At 34.9% G+C, this 9,900-nt stretch overlaps 1 long non-coding RNA gene across 1 annotated transcript; it reads left to right on the forward strand.

Moving 5' to 3' along the window:
* Window positions 1-6,911: 6,911 nt before the first annotated feature.
* LOC128662267 (uncharacterized) lies at window positions 6,912-7,554 on the forward strand. Its single transcript, XR_008402736.1, has 2 exons — window positions 6,912-7,346; window positions 7,439-7,554. It is a non-coding gene; the product is annotated as an uncharacterized LOC128662267 (long non-coding RNA).
* Window positions 7,555-9,900: the final 2,346 nt, after the last annotated feature.

The raw sequence follows: 9,900 nt of genomic DNA on the forward strand, positions 1-9,900 counted from the left end.
AGCATATGAGCCTACCTAGGTTTAGATTTCAACAAAGAATACCAAGAGAACAAAGCAAATTTGATGAAAAAGTAAATTGGAAAGTTGTTTAAAATTGCATGCCCTATCTGAATCATGGAAGTTTGATTTTTGTTAGACTGTCCCTTTAAGGTAAGGTACATAAGCTAGAAATTTTGGGATGTTAGCTAGCTAGGGAGTCGATCACAATCCCTTAGAAAAGTTGATCAAATGATTTATCTACAAAAATACCCATAGACCTTATTGGTTATTATCAAGTTAAAAACACTAATCATCTCCGGACTGTATTGTTTGTTATGTTATTCCAAATGTGGGTTGTTAATTGACAAACATAAACATATAACCCTGGTCAGCAGAGGTAATATAATATATAAAATATAAAAAATATATATTAAAATATAAAATATAATAATATTTTAACCACATCTGAAAATGTATCAAACAAAGGGGAAGAAAATAGCTCAAAATTATTGTGTAGGCTAAATATATACGTAGTGATACCAAATAATAATAACTCCAAATGTTTATGCAGTGTAAATATATATATATATATGCGTGGTAACACTAAATGAAAGATTAGTCATACAGCTACATTGACTGAAAGATTAATATAGATATAAAACTGCAACAATGTGGGGGCGTGGCTAGAAGCGGCCATGACAGGTCGCAAACTATGAAGCTCCCAGGACAACTCTGATGATCCGCAGATTATCTGCCAATAAATCTATCATCCACTCTCATATCTAACATGTGCAGCTACTTTGTACTCTCCTGATCCGAATAATACCAAGATTGCCTCGCTAGTGTTCCTGGGTCCTGAGCTAACTCGTTGTGAACTTAGGCGGCGGCCTCACTCGAGCTCACAACCCCCCCCCCAATCATACGGGAAGAGCAGCTCTTGTTCTGCAGTAACCAGCTAATTATAAGCAAATGAAACCAAGATTGTATTTTATGCAGCCAGAAGCAGGAATGTTTCAAAAAACATATACTACCTCCAAAGCTCTTATAGCTTACCCAGATGCATACCCCTACTATATGAAATGAAAATCACGACTGCAATCGAAACTCTGCTGGAAAAAGTATACTGGATGAGCACTTTTGCGACCTACATTGCATACTCACTGCGAAATGGAACCTCCGGTCACAGGATCTAACTCCGCTCTGAGCACCAGACGCTACAGTGTCTGATACCCTCATAGAGGTGTGGAGACCCAGCGACCAATGCAGCTCACAACTTCTACTGAGCCCGTTACCTGGGACTGAGAGGCATCAGGATGCTGCCGCTCATCACACGCAGCTTCAAGATCCCACCGGACGAGGTATTCCTGAACAGCAGGTAGCTAGCAGTCACGCCACAGAAACAACAGATGCGACAGTGCACTTGAGGCCCGCTATGCACCCTACAGACAAGAATAACCAAAAGTATTGGCTTCGTATTGTCAGCCCAAGTGAGGGTGAGTCCTCCGAGACCTGTAGACAAGATCTGCAGATGACAGTCGCTTCAGAGACAGTTCCGGGGAAAAGTGATCTTCCTCCTGTTTCTCTCGTCACAGAACTGCAGAGCGTATCCCATAAGGTTTTCACTTAGCCACCTAAATCAAGAGCTGGAATCGGTTGATTATCCTACCCTAGTGCAGCAGCTTGTCCTTATTGGGTAGTTCCTACATATCTCTCTCCTAGGCCCTCAGGTAAAAAAAAACGCTATGACATAACTGGCTAATAAGTTTATGACCTTACTGTTTATTAACAATATAAATTCTCCCTGTTCCTTAGATCCGTATTTTATAGTAGTCCCCCCACTTACTACAGTTGCCATGCACACATATCATATAACCCAAATGCTGACATCGTTTAACCTCTTTGTGCTCTGAGGGTTCTGTATGGAGAGGTTAAAAGTAGGACGGCTTATGCTCGATCCCCATATTGTCATCACATATCGTCTGCTCTCTCTTTTTACTCTAGTTTGCTCGATATGGGTGCATAACATATGTTTGGGAACACATTTAATCATACAAGAGTTAGGATGTTGACTCATTATGGGAGTCTTTTATTTACTATTGTAATCGTTGTATCCTATATAACCAACTGATGACTAGTGGCTTGGAGAAGACTGTTAGTGGCAGTTGATTTTCTATAGTTTTCCGTTATCAAAAGACCCCTTTCTTTTTTAATTTTTATATCCAAAAAAGTGATTTCATTCAAGTCATATTGGTATGTAAGACGGATATTACTCCCATTGTGGTTTAATTTATCAATGTACTCTAATAGAATTTCTTCTGAACCATATTTGTACAAAATTGTCAGTGTAATAACTGAACTGATCAAGGACTGTTCGATTTTCCCATGCCCCCAAATGGAGGCATGCATACGTGGGAGCACAAGTTGCTCCCATTGCTGTTCCCCGTATTTGTTTGTAAACATTTTTGTTAAATGTGAAAACATTATTCTCTAGAACAAATTTCATAAGATCCAAGACAAAATTAGAATGTTTGTCATAGTTACTTCCCCGACCCTTTAGGAAATGATTACAGGCTTCTAAGTCTATCTCATGTGGTATGGAGTAATATAAGCCCTCCACATCTAGAGAAACCAATAAGGTCCCATCTGAGACATTGATTCCATCCATTTTTCTTTAAAGGTCAGAGGTATCCAAGACAAAAGAGGGTAGAGTATTTAAATAAGGTTTTAAAAACTGATCAACGTAGTTACCTATTTTTTCTGTTACACTTTCCATACCAGAAATTATTGGTCTCCCAGGGGGATTTTTGAAATGTTTATGTATTTTTGGTATACAATAGAACAGCGGCATAAGTAGATGGAGGGGATAAAGATATTTAAATTCCTGTAGGGTAATTATTCCATTAATCTTTGCATCATTAAGGATCTTAAAAAGGGAAGATTGTATGTTTTTTAATGGGTTATAGGATACTTTTAAATATTGATTTCTATCCAGAAGTTGTCTCTTAACCTCCAAAACATATTTATTTTCATCTAGCAATACTAGATTGCCTCCTTTATCCGCAGATTTTATAATTAAATTTGGTGTATTTTCTAAATCCCTCAACGCCTTCCTTTCTACTTGTGTTTTTTGGGGTTCACAAGTAAAGATAGAGAGGTTTTAATATGTTAATTAGTAATATGCTAGATTTAAAACATATGTACATGTCATATAAAATGTTTACATACTATACATTCTTCCTCTAGTAATGAAAAATTGTCCTATATAATTTGTATTCTCCTCTGGATAACAACTACTACCGGTACATTCATAGGTTCAATTACAATCTGTAAGGATGTTACATGTGTATTCACATATCCCAATTGTCCCCAAAAAATAGGCAGGTAACATCAAGTGTCTGTGAGTAAAACTATATCTTTTATCCTCTAGCAATAAATAGTTTTCTTTAACTTTCTCTCTCTTCTCCCATGGTCTCCATAATAATGGTACTTTGAAGCTTTTCGGTGAATGATTTTTTTATAATGCACTATTTTGACTTTTGAATTCATTGAATATTGAAAATTGTGACTGTAAAGCTTCATTGCAATAAGGATGTAAATACGATTGTATAGGTTTTGTTTTTTTATATCAATTTTACCTTGAATTGCAATATTGTATTTCCAATTGTTTATATATTAAGTCTTTTCTGTGTATTAATCTGTTAGCATTAAGTGTAGACATTTTACCCAATTAGAATTCACTATTCGTCAAGAGGCTGGACTATGAGAAATAAATAAAAAGAGCTTTCTCGTGTGACTTAACTACGCCCTGATGATGCCCCGTTGATCAGCCAATGGGAGTGAAACGTACGTAGGTGGTGGCGAGGCACTCTGACACCCGATGCTTGGCTTCTTAAGATTTCCATGTGCTTTTGTGAAGCGGATCAACTTTTCATAAGGATTCACTTGATTTGAAATCACCCAGTAACAGTGTATATGTTTATGCATGGAGACATCATCAAAAGGAGAGGTATCATGCTGCTTTTGTTGTAATTCGGAACCGCTGATGTGGAGCTTGCTGTGTGTTGCTTGCTGTCTGGATTGCTTCAACTTCTTCACTATGTGTTGTTTTCTGCATACCTCTCAATCATCTCTGCAGTTTAACGCTTGCCTGCTTTTGCATTAACTATTGATACCCTACTGCTATCAAGCTTACATCTAATAAGCATACAAGCAAGGCTAACTAAGTCTCTTTTTCCTTCTACAAAAGGAACTGTTAACAACAGAACTTTTACAGTGATTCCGCTTTCACAATAGGCACATTTTGTCTTTGCTATACTATCGCTTTATACTAACATTTGTTGTGCATGCATAGATCACCACGAGAACCTGCCCAGACAATGCCTGTAATCCTACAGGGTTTGGTGCAGCAGGGTGTTGCATGAGATGCCAATATATTTGGGATGCCAGATTTGCCTCTTTATTTTAGATGTGTATGTTTTGACATGTACTGTTATTTCCTTCTGCACTTTAGTATGCACTAATTGATTGCATTTTTTACTCAGGAATGTGTGTGTATTCTTTGCCGTGACAACAGGAAATGTCTTTCCGTGAATATGTATTATCTAAATAAAACTATTTAATATTTTTAAAAAGAGTGCTGAAGTCCCTTTCTTTTGTATATAAGGATTTATTTATCCTTAATATCTAACTTTATTTTTAAAGGAATATAGTGTCTTTGGGTCTGCACCAAACAATTATCCATACTTATTGTTAAAATATTTTGTTGAACTGGTTCTCTGTCTTTATATTTAAGATAAAATAGAGGTTTCTCTTAAGCATTTCTTGCATTTTTTGATAACCAGCCTTTTCATAGAACGACACTGTTTTTATTGTGTTTAGAATTGTTTCTGTGTAACTTGTTGCAAGACATGACAATTCACGTGTGTGTTAATATGCTAAAAACCTCAATAAAATATTATTTTTTTTTTAAAAAAACAAAAAAAACTGCAACAATGTTTTTTTGTGTGTAGCTATAGCTCATGTTCTTAAAGGGACATTGTACACTAGATTTTTCTTTTGCATAAATGTTTTGTAGATGATCCATTTATATAGCCCATCTGGGGGTGTTTTTGTAACAATGTATAGTTTTGCTTATTTTTATATTACATTGTGCTGATTTTCAGATTTCTAAACAAGCCTCAAAGATTTAGATGTACTGTATACTGATGTATACAGACTTCAGATTGCTTCTGTTTGTGTAATGGGTCTTTTCATATGCAGGGGAGGGTCTGCTCTCAGCACCTTACAGTGGGTTTCCCAGCTAACCTCATCAACAGTGCTAAATTGGGAGCTTCTAAGTAAGTTTTTAAAAGGTTTTATAGTGGATTTTTATAACAGTATCTTTTTATATTATTCTTTATAGTAGAGTCTATTACATGCAGTTAAATGAAAATTGGTGTATACTGCCCCTTTAATCAGAGCAGTTAGATTATTTCTTTATAACCCTGCTCTTGTTTAGCACAAATTGATCTTTCTATATTATATGTTGTGATTATTATAAGATGAGCACAATTGAACAGTATAAAGGGACATAAAACCCAACACTTTTCTTTCATGATTCAGATAGAGAATATAATTTTTAAAAAAGTTTCCAGTTTACTTATATTATCAAATTTGCTTTGTTCTCTTGTTATTTTTTATTGAAGAGATATCTAGATAGGTAGTGTTTATGTGTCCGGAGCTTTACATGACAGGAAATAGTTCTGCCATCTAGGGCTCTATTTATCATCATAATTCTCCTACTTTTGCGCCTATAATTACTCTGTCGGATTTATTCTCCTATTTATCAACACATTTTACGCCCAAAATAAGCTGTAATACGACCTAAAAATACGACCAGTTTTTCGCTCTCGCCAAGGCGCACAGGTGCGCCAAATACAGCCAAAAAACAATGGATTTCAGTCGTATTTTTAGAAATACTCCCAACAAATCGCCGAAAATCATATTTATCATTATTTTGCGCCAAAGGAGAACCTATAATTCTCCTATAAATCCGACCGTGAAAATACTCCATAACCAAGTAGGAGAACTTACAATTTACTCCCAAATTTTATTCATAGAAGATGGATTTTTTTTTTATTTTGGCCGCTATTTCTCTTGCTCAGTCCCATGAAAATCGTGAAAATGATGGAAATATGTTCCGGAGACGGCAAAGAGTTCCTCGATTGTTTTTGCCCCGTTGTGGACTTGAGGCATTATCCGATCGTGAAATTAAGCGCAAATTCAGGATAAACCGAGAAAGCATTTTGAATCTATTCTCTGATTAAAAATTACATTGATCCCCGAACCAGAAGAACAAGGGCAATACCTGGACTTCTGAAATTACTCGCAGTTTTACATTTTTTGGCAACCGGATCTTTTCAGGCTGTATCCAGTGATGTTGTGGGCATGAGTCAGTCTTCATTTTGCCGCCATTTAACAATTGTTTTAAAAGCAATTCTAAAACATCTTTCTACATTTATTTATGTTCCTAGGAATGTGCATGAATGGCATACAGTGAAGTCCAACTTTTACCAAGTAGCCGGTATGCCCAATGTTCTTGGTGCTATAGATTGCACCCATATTGCTCTTAGACCACCATCCCTAAGGGAGGAGCAATATAGGAACAGGAAAAGCTTTCATTCCCTAAACATACAGGCTGTGTGTGATGCAAACCTTAGAATTTGGGCTGTTCGATCTGGGTTTCCTGGATCATGTCATGATTTCCACATCCTAAAACAATCTGCACTATTTTCTGCTTTTGAACAGGGCAACATGCCACACGGTTGGCTATTAGGTAAATATGAACTTATTTCCATATAATCTAATTATAATGCAATCAGTTCTCTGTATTTTTTGGAAGTTTTTTTCTGATTTGCACTTTATACATGTCATTAATATATATATGAATTATGATTAATTGTAATGTTTAAATTATTTATAATCTCTAATCAATTTTTCTTTTGAAAAAATAGGTGATAGTGGTTATCCGTGCCGAACTTGGCTGTTGACACCTGTCCCAATGCCACATACCAGAGGAGAAATTAAATTTAATGAATCCCACCGTAGCACAAGAAGTGCTATCGAAAGAACTTTTGGGGTTTTAAAAATGCGTTTCAGAGTTTTGGATAGGTCTGGAGGAGCACTTCAATATTCGCCTGAAAAATGTAATGATATAATTCTAGTTGCATGCATGTTGCACAACATTGCAATTTCCCAAGGCAATTTAGAGGAGGAGTGTCCCAATGATCCCACAGATGACACTTATATCCCTCAAGAAATTATAGGCAGACACACTACAAGGGCAGGTGTACAAAATAGATTGGAAATTATTGAAAGATATTTTTCATGTAAGTATTATTGCAAACTATTTAGAATTGTGTATTATTCTATTAAATTTTATGTATTTGAATTACTAATATTTCTTTTTTTTTTTTTTCAGAATACATGTCATCACCCCGAGTTTTAATTATTTTATAAGAAATGTACACAATTCTTTGATATTGAAGTTAACTCCACCCATTTGAAAAAATAAAACTTTTGCTTATTTATCAAAAATGTTTCTTTTATTAAGGGATAAATATCTTTAATGAAAATATAACCAAAACAAACTATATATAAATATGAATAATACAAACTTTAAAACAAACAAAGCGAAAATAAATGTAAATCACAACAAAATTTTAAAAACCAGAAAATATATACACTTAATTTTTTGGATTCTGTGTATCAATTCTGAGATCTCCTATTCATAATTTCTATTTTTTTTTTATAATATTCACTTTTTATTTCTGAATCACGTTTCAGAATATTGTTCCTTTGTTTCTGTAATTCAATGAGTTCCTTAAAAAAAGCACTTTGTTCCTGTCTAAATGAGGATGCCATATCTGTCAGTGCCTGTATGTCATTTGTTCGCTCTGTGATTGGAGGTTGTCTGACTTCTTCTGCTGTTTCATCAATGTCAGATTCGTTGACCATTGGACTTGCAGCAGGTGTATTTAAATCAGGTGGTGTTGGTCCCTCCTGTGTGTGACCATGTATTTGTGTCTCATCATCATCATCATCGTCTTGATTGATGGTGTCCTCGACTAGTGGTTGCAGTGTCAATTCGACCTGTTCTTCTTCAAAAACAAAAATAAAATTAAAAAACAAATTAAATAAAATAAAAACAACCATATCTAACCTTTAAAATTTACCATTTCCATACATACCATCATATAATGCAATTGAACTATCTTGCATAGTTTGAAGCAATGCTCTAACACCTGTTGAGAAATAAAAGGGTTAACAAACTATATTTTCAATTTTTGAGATTTCAATGTACACATGCGTTCAGTCAAAAATATTTTAAACATCGAAGAATTTCAATACCCATACAAACATTGTCTGCTTGATTACAAATTAAATTCCGTTACAAGGTTCATTATATTTATATAATTATGTTAAGAATATATATTTTGTTTGGTTATTTATTTGTGCTTAATATTGCTTTTTAATTATGCCCGTTCAAAAGGGCAATTTATGGTATTACAGTAGTCACACCCATAGCTCTATACATCACCCACCCCTCTAACCCTATGTTTTGCGATCTCGATCTCCAAACACTGCAAAGTCTCTTTTTTCTCTCTATTTACCATTTTCTTTTTCTCTCCATCACCCACACCTCTCTTTTGACATCTCTATCTCTCTCACCTTCTATCTCTATCCCCTCCTTTCTATCTCTCTTCCCTCCTGTGTTATCCATCTTTCTATCTCAACAGCACTTTTTTGAAAAGCCTCTGACAAAGTAACGATATGATATACACATATAATTTATTTTTTATATTGCTTACATGCGCTTTCTTCTCGATCTCTATTTGTTTGGGAAGTTGAAGCTTGAGGTTCCTGAGACATGGTTTCATGGACAAAAGGTTGGTCCTCCTGTGCATTTACCTCCTCTTCCCCACAGACATCCTCATGTTGTTCTTAAATATAAATAAAAAAATTTCAATTCACAATATACCTACAAATGTAAGAACACCACCCAAAAAAAAAAAAAAAAAAAATAATAAAAAAAACAGTTTACCTCTAAAGTCCATTGTGTCTCCAGGAACATCCAGGCCGACCACAACTGCATCCCCCATCCTGGCATAGAGAATTTGTTCGAAATCAGTCAATTCCGCCCTGTATCCTGGTCCTCCACCTGTTGCTTTAGCCGATTGTTTTGCTTGGCATACCTTTTTTTTATGTTCTTTCTAATGTCGTTAACCCTCTTACGACATGCCCTTACATCCTTCGGAAAGCTACCTTCTGAAGACACAGATGCGCTGATTTGGGTCCATATTGCCCGCTTTCTCTGTGGGTTAACAGTTCTTTCCTGGTAGCCAATTATCTCCTCATAATGTTCCACCACTTGTTCCACCAAAATACAATTTTGACGATGGGTGAACATCACACTTCTCCCACTTTTTGTCTTTCCTGCTTGCAATGATGCCATCTTAAAAATGAGTAGTTAAAGTGCGCAAAATGGTATCCACAATGTAACTAAACTTAAATTAAAGTTACAAGCTAATTTAAAGAATTTGTGCATAAAGGTTGCGAGAAAAGGGCGTGAACTTTATTTTTCTGGAAAGATCCCTATGTCGCATTAGTATTTATAAATAAAAATAAAAATAAAATGAATAATGGTCATGTGTTTGGTTATGTGTAAATATTGTAATTTGAATAATATTTATATAAATTCTTATTACATGTTAGTTTAGTCTGTTAAAGTAACAATTGTTATATTTGATGGATACTAGCATAAAAAAATACATTTGTTGCAATACAGTAAAAAGTTAAGGTTTGCTTAGAAACTATTAGAGACAATTGATACAATAAAGATTATAAACCTTAGGATGTAACTAAAAGTTAATAAATGTTTAT

Source organism: Bombina bombina, chromosome 6 (assembly GCF_027579735.1).
Source record: "Bombina bombina isolate aBomBom1 chromosome 6, aBomBom1.pri, whole genome shotgun sequence".
NCBI lineage: Eukaryota > Metazoa > Chordata > Amphibia > Anura > Bombinatoridae > Bombina > Bombina bombina.